Below are 11746 nucleotides of genomic sequence, written 5' to 3' on the forward strand. Positions count from 1 at the left end.
ATGCATAAAATTAAAATAAATTAATAAAGATAGTGGCGCAGTGGATAGCGCTGTCACCTCACAGCTAGAAGGTCGCTGGTTCGAGCCTTGGCGGGGCCAGTTGTCATTTCTGTGTGGAGTTTGCATGTTCTCTCTGTGTTGGCGTGGGTTCTCTGGGTGCTCCGGCTCCCCCAACAGTCCAAACACATGCGCTGTAGGTGTGTGAATGAGTGTGTATGGGTGTTTTCCAGTTCTGGGTTGCAGCTGGAAGGGCATCCACTGCGTAAAACATATGCTGAAATAGTTGGTGGTTCATTCCGCTGTGGCAACCTCTGAAATAGAGACTAAGCCGAAGGAGAATGAATGAATGAATGAATGAATGAATGAATGAATGAAAAGAAGATCGTTGGAAAAAAGCAGCCATTGACATTCAAAGTAGGAACAAAAAACAGTCAATGTTTCCATTCAAACATGCGGATAAGATTTATATAAAAAAAACTGGAATATTGCGCAAATCTTATAGGAATAAAGCAGAGTTTTTATCCAATAATTCAAAGAGAATAAAATCGTCACTTCCAGATAAGCTGGCGGCAAATATCAAAAAGAAAAACTGAATTTGCTGTGATTAAGTGACTGTGGGCCTTTTTTCTTATTTAATAAATTACTTGCATCTTAGAGCTGGGGTGGGCAAACTCGGTCCTGGAGGGCCGGTGTCCTACACAGTTTAGCTTCAACTCTAATCAAACACACCTGCGTATAGATTTCTAGTGACCTTGAAGACACTGATTAGCATCTTCAGGTGTGTTTAATTAGTGTTGGAGCTAAACTTTGCAGGACACCGGCCCTCCAGGACCGAGTTTGCCCACCCCTGTCTTAGAAGATAACACAATGAATGCACGGTGGCTTTTGGATGCTTGAGACACATTTGTAGACGCTTCGTTCTGTAGGTAATAATAATAAGATAATAATAATACTGAACTACTGTGATGACAGACTTATGAGGCATTTTAGGATGAGCAGATGTTTTACAATGTGCTCACTCCACTGGTTTGTCAATCAATGCCGTCCATCACACTACCTATGGTCTGTTAAAAATCACATGACTATTTTCTGGAATTACTTTGGTAAATGTGTTTCTATTGTAGTTTTTCTTATTGAATGAAAAGTTCATCCTACTATGTTTTAATTTTCTCTAAATTTATGCACATCTAAGCCTTTCCATGAGGCATTTTTATGCAATATTCCAAAATATGAATTAAAAATAGGAGGATGGAAACAGCTAATGGCTGTGCTAATGGCTAACATTCTTCAGTATATCTTCCTTTGTGTTCAACAAAAGAGAGAAACTCAAACAGGTCTGGAAACAACCTGAAGATACTAAATAAATGATGACAGAATTTTTATTTTTTGTTTCAGTCCCTTCAAGCCAAGCGCACACTACAAGACTGAAGCAGCTCAGCTTTTTAAATGAGTGAGTTTAAAGCAGAACGTTTCAAAATGATCAAGCGAATACAGTATTTCTCCATTTTGCAGGCTGGTTCTAAATGCGAGTCTTGTATTTTCTGAACCTGCTTTTTGAATGATGAAATCATGCTCGATTGCACTGTATGTCTGGACGTTTGCCCGGCTGTAACGCTGTCCTCCATCATCTGATCATCATTAGATGAATTACTGCTGCCATAATCACTAGAAAATGTACACAAGCTATTTTTAACTCTTTTCAACTCGTTTCTCTTTTAAACAAAATTCCGTCTGCTTTCCATTAAACGTGCAAACTCCAGCGCTGAATCTGGTGAATAATGACTTATCCTATAATAAACCTTTTTAGGTGGAAATTAACCTTGTTTGGATTTAAACAAATGTCGATGACCTAATTTAGAATGCTGTTCAAAAGCTATTAAGTTTATCAGAAGCGACAATAGGCATTTATAATGCTATACATTTCAATTGCAAGTCTTTTTTTTTTTTTAACTGAAACAAATGTAAGATGGTTTCCACTAAAACAAGCACAAATGTTTTTTATATTAAAAATAATGAATATTTATATACAATATTATACATAATGGGCAAATTAGAATGATTTCTGAAGGGTCGTGTGATACTGATGATTAGAGTAATGATCATGGCAAATTCAGCTTTGAATTACAAGAATAAAATACATTTTAAAACTTTAACGAATAGAAATCGGTTATGTGCACTGCTTTAGTATTGTACATCCTAATGATCATTTTGCTAGCATTTTTGTTTGCACATGATGCATACGTCCAACCCAGGCTCATTCTGGGAACAAAGTCCCGGGGACGTTTCTGGAGACCGCGAAATACGTCCCGGGAGGTACGTATTTTTGCAGTTTTTGTTTTCACGAGTCCGCGAGAGGCCGCTGTGCGCACTTTTTCTCACGCCGTTCTCGCGTAAACCCGCTAGAGGCCGCTGTCGAACGACCTTCCGCCTGTCTGCCTGGATGACAGAATGATTGACCGTGCGACCGGCCAATCGGCGGGCTGACCCACCCTCCTCCGTCCCTAAACCCAACCAACGACGATTCACAAAAGCCGTCCAGAAAAAGAAAAGCCCTCGTCTGATTTTTACCACGTTTTCGGATTTTGACCACATTCTCACCCTGTGACGAACTTGTTCGCTTAATTTTTTGGATTTTGTTTTTGTTTTCTTACCTGATTTCTGGAACCGCTCTTCCCCGGACTCGAACCCGGTCGTCGTCGTCGTGGTCAGCCCCTCTCTGCGCCTCGAGTCCGCCAAAGTACACGAAGAGCTAACCGGACAAACTGGTTGCAGCGGGAAAGCCCTTCACACGGAGGCGAGCGGCTGGCCGGCCGGCAAGTGCCGAAGGGAACAGCATCACACCGCCTCGCAGCGTTCGCTTAAAAAAATGAAATGCAGCCGTACGTACCCCCGGCTACGTATTTCGCAGTCTTCAGAAACGTCCCCAGGACTACATTCTCAGAATGAGCCTGGGTTGCAACCCAACATACGTCAATTCTATTTGGGTATTACATTTTCAATTGTGCAACTTATTAATTGACCTAATTTATAAGTTGCACACTTAAACTGAAAATGTCATTCTGAGAACGTAGTCCCGTGGACGTTTCTGAAAACAGCGAAATACGTCCCGGGAGGTACGTATTTTTGCAGTTTTTGTTTTCGCGAATCCACAAGAGGCCACTGTGTGCGATTTTGCACTTCTCAACTGTCTCTCACGAGTGCCGTTCGCGCCCGCTCGTTGAACGACCATCTGCCCGTCTGACTGGCTGAATGATTGACTGGGCGACCGGCCAATCGACCGGCCGACCCACCCTCCTCCTTCCCTGAACCCAACCAATTTTACCGATTGAACCCACCAGCCCGCCCGCCCGATTACTTCCATAAACCCAACCAACAATTTACAAAAGCCGTCCAGAAAAAGAAAAGCCCTCGTCTGATTTTTACCACGTTTTCAGATTTTACCACATTCTCACCCTGTTATGAACTTGTTCACTTTATTTCTTGGATTCTGTTTTTGTCTTACCTGATTTCTGGAACCGCTCTTCCCCGGACTCGAACCCAGTCGTCGTGGTCAGGTCCTCTCTGCGTCTCAAGTCCGCCGACGCACAGGACGAGCTAACCGGACAAACTGGTTGCGGCGGGAAAGCCCTCCACACGAAGGTAAGAGGTCAGCCGGTAAGCGCTAAAAGGAACGGCGTCATACTGCCTCTTAGCGTTCACTTAAAAATGAAATGCAGCCATACGTACCTGCGGCTACATAATTCGCAGTCTCCAGAAACGTCCACAGGACTACGTTTTCAGAATGAGCCTGGGTTGGAAAATGTAATACATAAATTTAATTGATACATTCATCATGTACATTTACATGTGCAGCACGTGTAAATTAGTACAATTTATAAGTAATTATCAATTTAAATCTGTGGTTGAAAAAGGCAAAGGAAACTATGTCAAATTAAATTTAATTTCACACCAGACTTCACACATATGTCTTGGAAAAACCCTAATTTAAACACAGAGATTACTTTTCAGAATTAATTTTGCTACTCAGCTGCTTCCATGCATTTTCTTGCAGGTTATTTTAATGAAATAGATGCAGCATTGGTGAGAATTAGAGACGTTCAAACACAATTAACCCCCCTTAATGTATTTTTATCTGTTGTTTAGATTTGAGAGGTAGTTCAGATTAAGCTTAACAAAAAAAGAAGCAGGTGTTTAAACCACTCATGCTCTTGTAATGTGCTCTTGGCATAAAAACACACACAAGCAACCACACAGACAGCTAACCAGTTATCCTGATGCCACATTCAGCAACCTCTAAAATTGAAATGTTAACGAATACCTCTTTATCCTCATACTTCTTTTTTTCCAAAGGGATAGTTCACCCAAAAATGAACATTTACTCACTATTACTCTCCCTCAAGTGTGAAAACATTATGAGTTTCTGTATTCCATTGAAGACTAAAGAAGATATATTGAAGAAAACTGAAAACATCTAATAACTGACTTCCATAAGGAAAAACAAATACTATGGAAGTCAATGGTGTTTCCAACATTTTTCTAAATATCTTCTTTTGCGTTCAACAGAAGAAAGAATCTCATAAAGGATTATAGAAGTAAAGGCTGAGTAAATAATGACGTAATTGTAATTTTTTTGGGTGAAGTATCCATTTAATGTCTTGTTTTACTGCTACAGTGAGTGTCTAGTTCTTCTGTGGATTGGATCTTTGTGAGGGTAAATGCCATGCTGATATCTGATGAACGTAAAGTCTGTTCGGCTTCTTTTTTTCCACTTGAAAGACTTTGATAAAGTATATATTTCGCTTGTTTTCATTACACCGCTCAGTGAAATGTTGCCCTGGTTAAGGTTCACGGCGCACATCACTGTACCCGTTTACCAGTTCGTATTTTAATTCAGTCACATTTTGTTTTGTTTTTGTGTCTTGACTTATTATATATGATACACCAAAGCAACAGACGGATAGAAACAATAAATTAGGAGTACTTCAAGACGGGACATGCAGTTTATACCCGTATGAAAAAATACTATTGTCATTTATAGTAAATACTGTAGTGTTTTTAAACCATACTATGATTAAATACTCTAATTAATATGTTATAGGTGACACAGTGGCTCAGTGGTTAGCACTGTCGCCTCACAGCAAGAATTTCGCTAGTTCGAGTCCTGGATGTAGTTAAAATTTAAATAATACTACAGTAATTATTACAGTTATTCAGTCATCCCAATATTCAAAACTACAGTATGCTTGCTGTAGCATTCATTTACAAGGTGTTGTAAATACTACAATATATACAGCTTTACTATAGTATGACTACCTATAGTATTTATTATAAATTACTATAGTACTTGTTCATATGGGCACCTCTTTAATCCACAGTCACACGCTTTCTTTTATTGCATTTCTCACAGCTAGTATTTATTTTATGGTTTACGTTACTTTACTTTTATTCATATGTTACTTGTAACTACCCGTGACCTCATGGATGAATCGCTGAAAAACATGTCTGGATTGTGTTTCATCCAAATTTTATTTAGTTTCTAGAAAATGAAACGTTAGAAAATGAAAGGTTTTGAGACCATTACTTTTCTGTTCATTTAATTTCATCAGCTCCTCCAAAAATTCACATTCTCGCTATTGTAATGTAACACAGTAATATTAAGGCCGTATGTGACCCTGGAGCACAAAAAAATTAGTCCTAAGTGTCAATTGTCTTTGGAAAAGGAGATTTATATGTCATCTGAAAGCTGAATAGATGAGCTTTTCGTTGATGTGCTGTGTATTTTTATATAGGACAAGGGTTCAAAAATTTAAAGTTGTCTAAATGAAGTGCTTAGCAATGCGTATTACCAACAGAACATTTAGTTTTCATTTATTTACAGTAGGCAGCATGGTGGCTCAGTGGTTAGCACTGTCGCCTCACAGCAAGAAGGTTGCTGGTTCGAGTCTCGGTAGGGCCAATTGTTGGTGTGGGTTTACTCGGGGTACTCCGGTTTCCTCCACAGTCCAACACTCCAGAATTTTTTTTTTTTACTTGTTAAAACTACTTATTTAAAGTGAGCTGAAACAACACAATTCTTCAGATTTCATTGGGACAAATTAATTTTTTTATGTTCAATCCACATAAATTAGTTAAAAGTTAGGTTTATTAATCGAGGCTTAGTTATTGACAGCAATAATGAATTGTGTGAAACACATGCAGTAAAGGTGAATTGGGTAAACAAAATTGGCAGTAGTGTATGAGTGTGTGACTGAATGAGTGTGTATGGGTGTTTCCCAGTACTGGGTTGCAGCCGGAAGGGCATCTTCTGTGTAAAACATATGCTGGAATAGTTGGCGGTTCATTCTGCTGTGGTGACCTCTAAAATAGAGACTATGCCAACAGAAAATGAATGAATGAAAGAATGAATGAATGACTATCACAGTAGTAAAATTTACAAAATATCTTCATGGAACAGGATCTTTACTGAATATTTTAATAACGTTTGGCACAAAAGATAAATCAATAATTTAGACCAGTGGTTCTCAAACTTTTTTCATCAAATACCACCTTTATATATCAAAAACACACATTATTTTACACAACTACGAACACATTTTTAACACATTTGTGATCATTATTTTACCAATGATGCAGCATGGGGAGATTCCTGAGTTTGCAGTAACTGTTTCTCTGGCTCTGCGCCAAAGCAAGTTGGTTTTTAGCATCTGATAACACGATGAACTAAAGTAAACATTCTACGCACACCGATGTGATCGTGCGCTTCAGGGAACAGCCGGTGCCGATCACATCAGTGTAATCGTTCACGTCAAAGGGTTAAACGTGTATTTCTTTTCTTTCATTATTCAGTATTCCTCCGCGTACACTGAAAAAATTTATTCATAGATGATTTCTTGGATTTACTCAAATTTTTTACGTTAAGTGGTTGTAAACAATGTATTTGTGTTGAATTTAAACAAACAAATTAAGTTGAACGTTGTTAAATGTAATTTGTTTGTTTAAATTCAACACAAATAAATTGTTTGCAACAGTTTTGTCTTGACTTATTATATATGATAAATTAGGAGTACTTCAAGACGGGACGTGCAGTTTACACCCGTATAAAATAATACTATTGTCATTTATAGTAAATACTGTAGTGTTTTTAAACCATACTATGATTAAATACTCTAATTAATATGTTATGGGTGACACAGTGGCTCAGTGGTTAGCACTGTCGCCTCACAGCAAGAAGGTCGCTAGTTCGAGTCCTGGATGTAGTTAAAATTTAAGTTTTCAGTTTTGCATGCAACACTTTTTTCAGTATCACAGTTTGAAAACCACTGATTTAGACCCAATATGGACACGATATACCAGTGCAACTTAAGTTTTGTGCTGCAGGCTCACATATAATGAAAATGATATTGATTTTATAGATTGTGGTGGAAGGACTTGTATGTAGTTTTTTCTTTATCTTTGATTTATGGTTAAATATGACCAGGTTATGTTGTCCTGAGATTCACCCTTATGCTGAAAAAAGAATCAAACATCACACATACATTTTTTTGTTACCACCTTTGAATGTAACATAGATTGTATGAACTGTTATTGATATTAAGTAACTGATTAGACATCAGGGTAACACTTTACTTGAAGGGGTGTTCATAAGACTGTCATGAAACCTTTATAATCATGACATGACTCTTGTCGCATGCTTATAACAACTGTCATTTGCTCAGTATTGTCATAACAGATGTCATTAGCACACATGAAATCTCATTCGCTAAATGTGTTATGTTATGATTATAATGTTTTAACGAAAGTCTTATGAACATCCCTTTAAGTAAAGTGTTACCAACATCAGTTAATTCTTCTAATGTTTTGCTTGATTTATTTGCAGTGTTTCGACCCTGTTTTATGCTACTTTTTTCTTGACTCCTGGCAGCATTTCTGTTTATTTACCTTTTTTTTGACTCATGGATCATAGATCTAACAGGTGATGTACTTCTGTCAGGTTGGGCAAAGCTTTATTCCTCGTGTCATGTTACTGACTGAATCCTCACTCTGTTGTTCTGATAATCTGGGACGTTTTGGTCAGTTTTGTTCATCTGAGACCTGAGGATAGTAGTGTTTGTTATTGTATGTGTTTGTATAGTCTTTAGTTTCCCATCGGCGCAGTGAATTCTTTTCCTTAAAGGGATAGTTCACACAAAAAACATGGTTCCAAACGTTTATGAGTTTCTTTATTCTGTTGGACACAAAATAAGATATTTTAAAGAAAACTGAAAACAGGTAACCATTGACTTGCATATAAATACACTACCTGACAAAAGTCTTGTCGCCTATCCAAGTTTTAGGATCAACAACTAATAACTTGACTTCTAGTTGATCGTTTGGTATCAGAAGTGGCTTATATGAAAAGCAAAGGCCTCTAGATTACGCTTAATTTACCAAATTACTATATGATCATGCCTTGATTTTTAATGATTTAATTAGTAACAGTAAACAGTAAAGTCTGACTTTGCTTAGACTAAAGTCTTATCACTTAACAAAAATAATGTCCAGGATAGAATATAAAGTATATTTGACTTAAATAACTTAATAAAGTCATCTGGAATGGCAAAGAAAGCGTTCTTGCAGGACTCCCAGAGTTCATCAAGATACTCTGGATTCATCTTCAATGCCTCCTCCTTCATCTTACCACAGACGTGCTCAATAATGTTCATGTCTGGTGACTGGGCTGGCCAATCTTGGAGCACCTTGACCTTCTTTGCTTTCAGGAATTTTGATGTGGAGGCTGAAGTATGAGAAGGAGCGCTATCCTGCTGAAAAATTTGCCCTCTCTTGTGGTTAGTAATGTAACGGGCAGCACAAATGTCTTGATACCTCAGGCTGTTGATGTTGCCGTCCACTCTGCAGATCTCTCGCACGCCCCCATACTGAATGTAACCCAAAACCATGATTTTTCCTTTACCAAACTTGACTGATTGTTGTGAAAATCTTGAGTATATGCCTATAAAATCTACCTTCTGCCAGTTTTCCAAATGATCAACTAGAACTCAAGTTATTATTTGTTGCTTTTACAGCTGGGATCAATGATAGGACTTTTGTCAGATAGTGTACAGTTATAAATGTATTACTAATTGTTCGTTCATGTTAGTTAATACATGAATTAATGGACCATTATTTCAAAGTGTTACCATATTGTATTTAAAACCTCAAATTACTATATCAGAAGGATTTCAAAAGGATTGTAATAAATAATGCAAACAAAAAATTATAAAATAATCCCAAATGATGATTGGGATGCAGTTCAGCAGATGATTCATATGAAAAATCGACCGTCTGACAATTTTCCAAATGATCAACTAGAAGTTATTATTTGTTGCTCTTACAACTGTGATCGATGACAAGACTTTTATCAGACTTTTATCTACTAGGAGGTCGATGGTTACAGGTTTTCAACATTTTTCAAAATATCTTCTTTTGTGTTTAACAGAAGAAAGAAACTCAAACAAGTGGATGATAAAGTAAATGATCTGAGTGAACTGTCCCTTTAAGGATGACATCATTTATCCCTTTGGATGCTATGTATCCACTGCTTTATTTGAGGGAAATGACTGCTATTGTTTAACGTATTTATTGTAGTTTTTTCTTTTGTATACGTGTTATCATAATTGTATTTTGTATTATTTATAATGTGTATATACATGGAATTTATTGCTCAGATTTTTATACAGATGATGCATTTAAAGAGAAATACAGTTTACTTTTGAGTGTCTCCAGTGTTTCATTTTTGTTTTTTGCTTCTCATCAGCAATGATACCAGTCACTGTTTCTCTGTAAAACAGTTGCAGATGTAAAATTAAAACCAAGCTAATGTAAGTTATTGAATATAAGTCAATTTAATTGTTTAGATTGTCTTTTTGTACATGAAAGGTCTCGTCAGAAAGCTTTCACAGCACATCATGTGTACACTAAACGCACAGATCATCTGATTCCTGTCATTCAGCAGGCTTCCATCTGAAAAAGCAAAAGGTGAGTGAATTCATTTTCTGCAGCGCTTTCTAATGCAGTTTCAACAACCCATACAGTAATTTTTTTCTCACCAAAATATATATATGGAAAATATAGCTTGTATCTATGTTGGTCAATCAAATACATTTTTGAAATCGAAAATAAAGTTCATTTCAAACAAAAAAAAAATTCTAAATATATTTTAGGATGAAGAAAATACATTTATATAATAGTTTAGTATAGTTTAGTATAGTATAGTATTCATTCATTTTCCTTTAGCTTAGTCTCTATTTCAGAGGTCACCACAGCGGAATGAACCGCCAACTATTCCAGCATATGTTTTACGCAGAGGATGCCCTTCCAGCCACAACCCAGTACTGGGAAACACCCATACACTTTCACATTCACACACACTACGGCCAATTTAGTTCATCCAATTCACCTATAGCGCATGTGTTTGGACTGTGGGGGAAACCGGAGCACCGAAACCGGAGCAACATGTAAACTCTACACAGAAACGCCCACTGGCTCAGCCAGGACTCAAAGCAGCGACCTTCTTGCTGTGAGGCAAGAATTGGGTAATCTAAATTGATCGTAGTGTGTGTGTGAATGAGAGTGTAAGGGTGTTTCCCAGTGATGGGTTGCAGCTGGAAGGGCATCTGCTGCGTTAAACATATGCTGGATAAGTTGGCAGTTAATTCCGCTGTGGCGACTCCTGATTAGTAAAGAGACAAAGCCGAAAAGAAAATGAATGAATGAATAAAATATGTTCTGTATATAAAATTATTTTAAAATATACGTATTTTTATATATATTTGAAAAAAAAATTTGTAGAAAATCTATTAATGTAAATAATGGCCTTTTTGTATATTTCAAAATATGTTTAATTCTTTTTTTACATATGGAAATTATCAGACTGACATCTTTCTGTTGTAAAATGCAGTTTGTACAAATGTTTCTCAACATAAATTATGGCATATATATTATCAGAGCCCTGAGGGTGAAACAGCCTAGTTGAAATGCCACTTAGCCACTTTGTTTGAAATCACCCCTACACTAAACAACAGGGCTCTGCTCGCTATTTCAGAGGACAGCCGTGTGTAGTGCTGTCTAAGGTCACAGTGGATGTTTAAATACGTAATAGATAGCCTAAATCGCAATAACGAGTGTTCGACAAATATATTGTAGGCTACTCAATTGCTAAAGAATAGCTGCCCATAATACATTATAAGCGAAGGGAATGGTGCCCGCAGGTCCCTACTGAAAAAAAAAACAGCTTAAACCAGCCTTGGCTGGTTTTAGCTGGTTCACCAGCCTGGTTTTAGAGGGGTTTTGGCCATTTCCAGGCTGGTTTCCAGCCATTTCCAGCCTGGTCTTAGCTGGTCAGCCTGGAAAATGACCAGCTAAAACCAGCTTGACCACTTAGCCAGGCTGGGAGCCCAGCCAAAACCAGCTATGTCCAGCTTAAACCAGGCTGGTCAAGCTGGTTTTACCTTGATTTAGCTTGATTTACGTAAGTCATCAGAAAAACAAAACAAAAAAAAAAACAGAAAACTAGTCACCTGTTGTGCAGTCTCGAGTCATAAAGGTATAAATTCCTTTTTAATTGATAAATGAATTGTTTAGTTGTGCTAGTTTGCATATAACAGAGTTTAAAATAAATCTTTTCATTTGAGTCCTTTCAGTGCACTATAGTAGTGAACTGGTGCATAGTGAACGAGGCCTCCGCTGCAGCTGCTGTCAGTTCATATAA

The sequence above is a fragment of the Danio aesculapii genome, chromosome 6, assembly GCF_903798145.1.
Source record: "Danio aesculapii chromosome 6, fDanAes4.1, whole genome shotgun sequence".
NCBI classification, from domain to species: domain Eukaryota; kingdom Metazoa; phylum Chordata; class Actinopteri; order Cypriniformes; family Danionidae; genus Danio; species Danio aesculapii.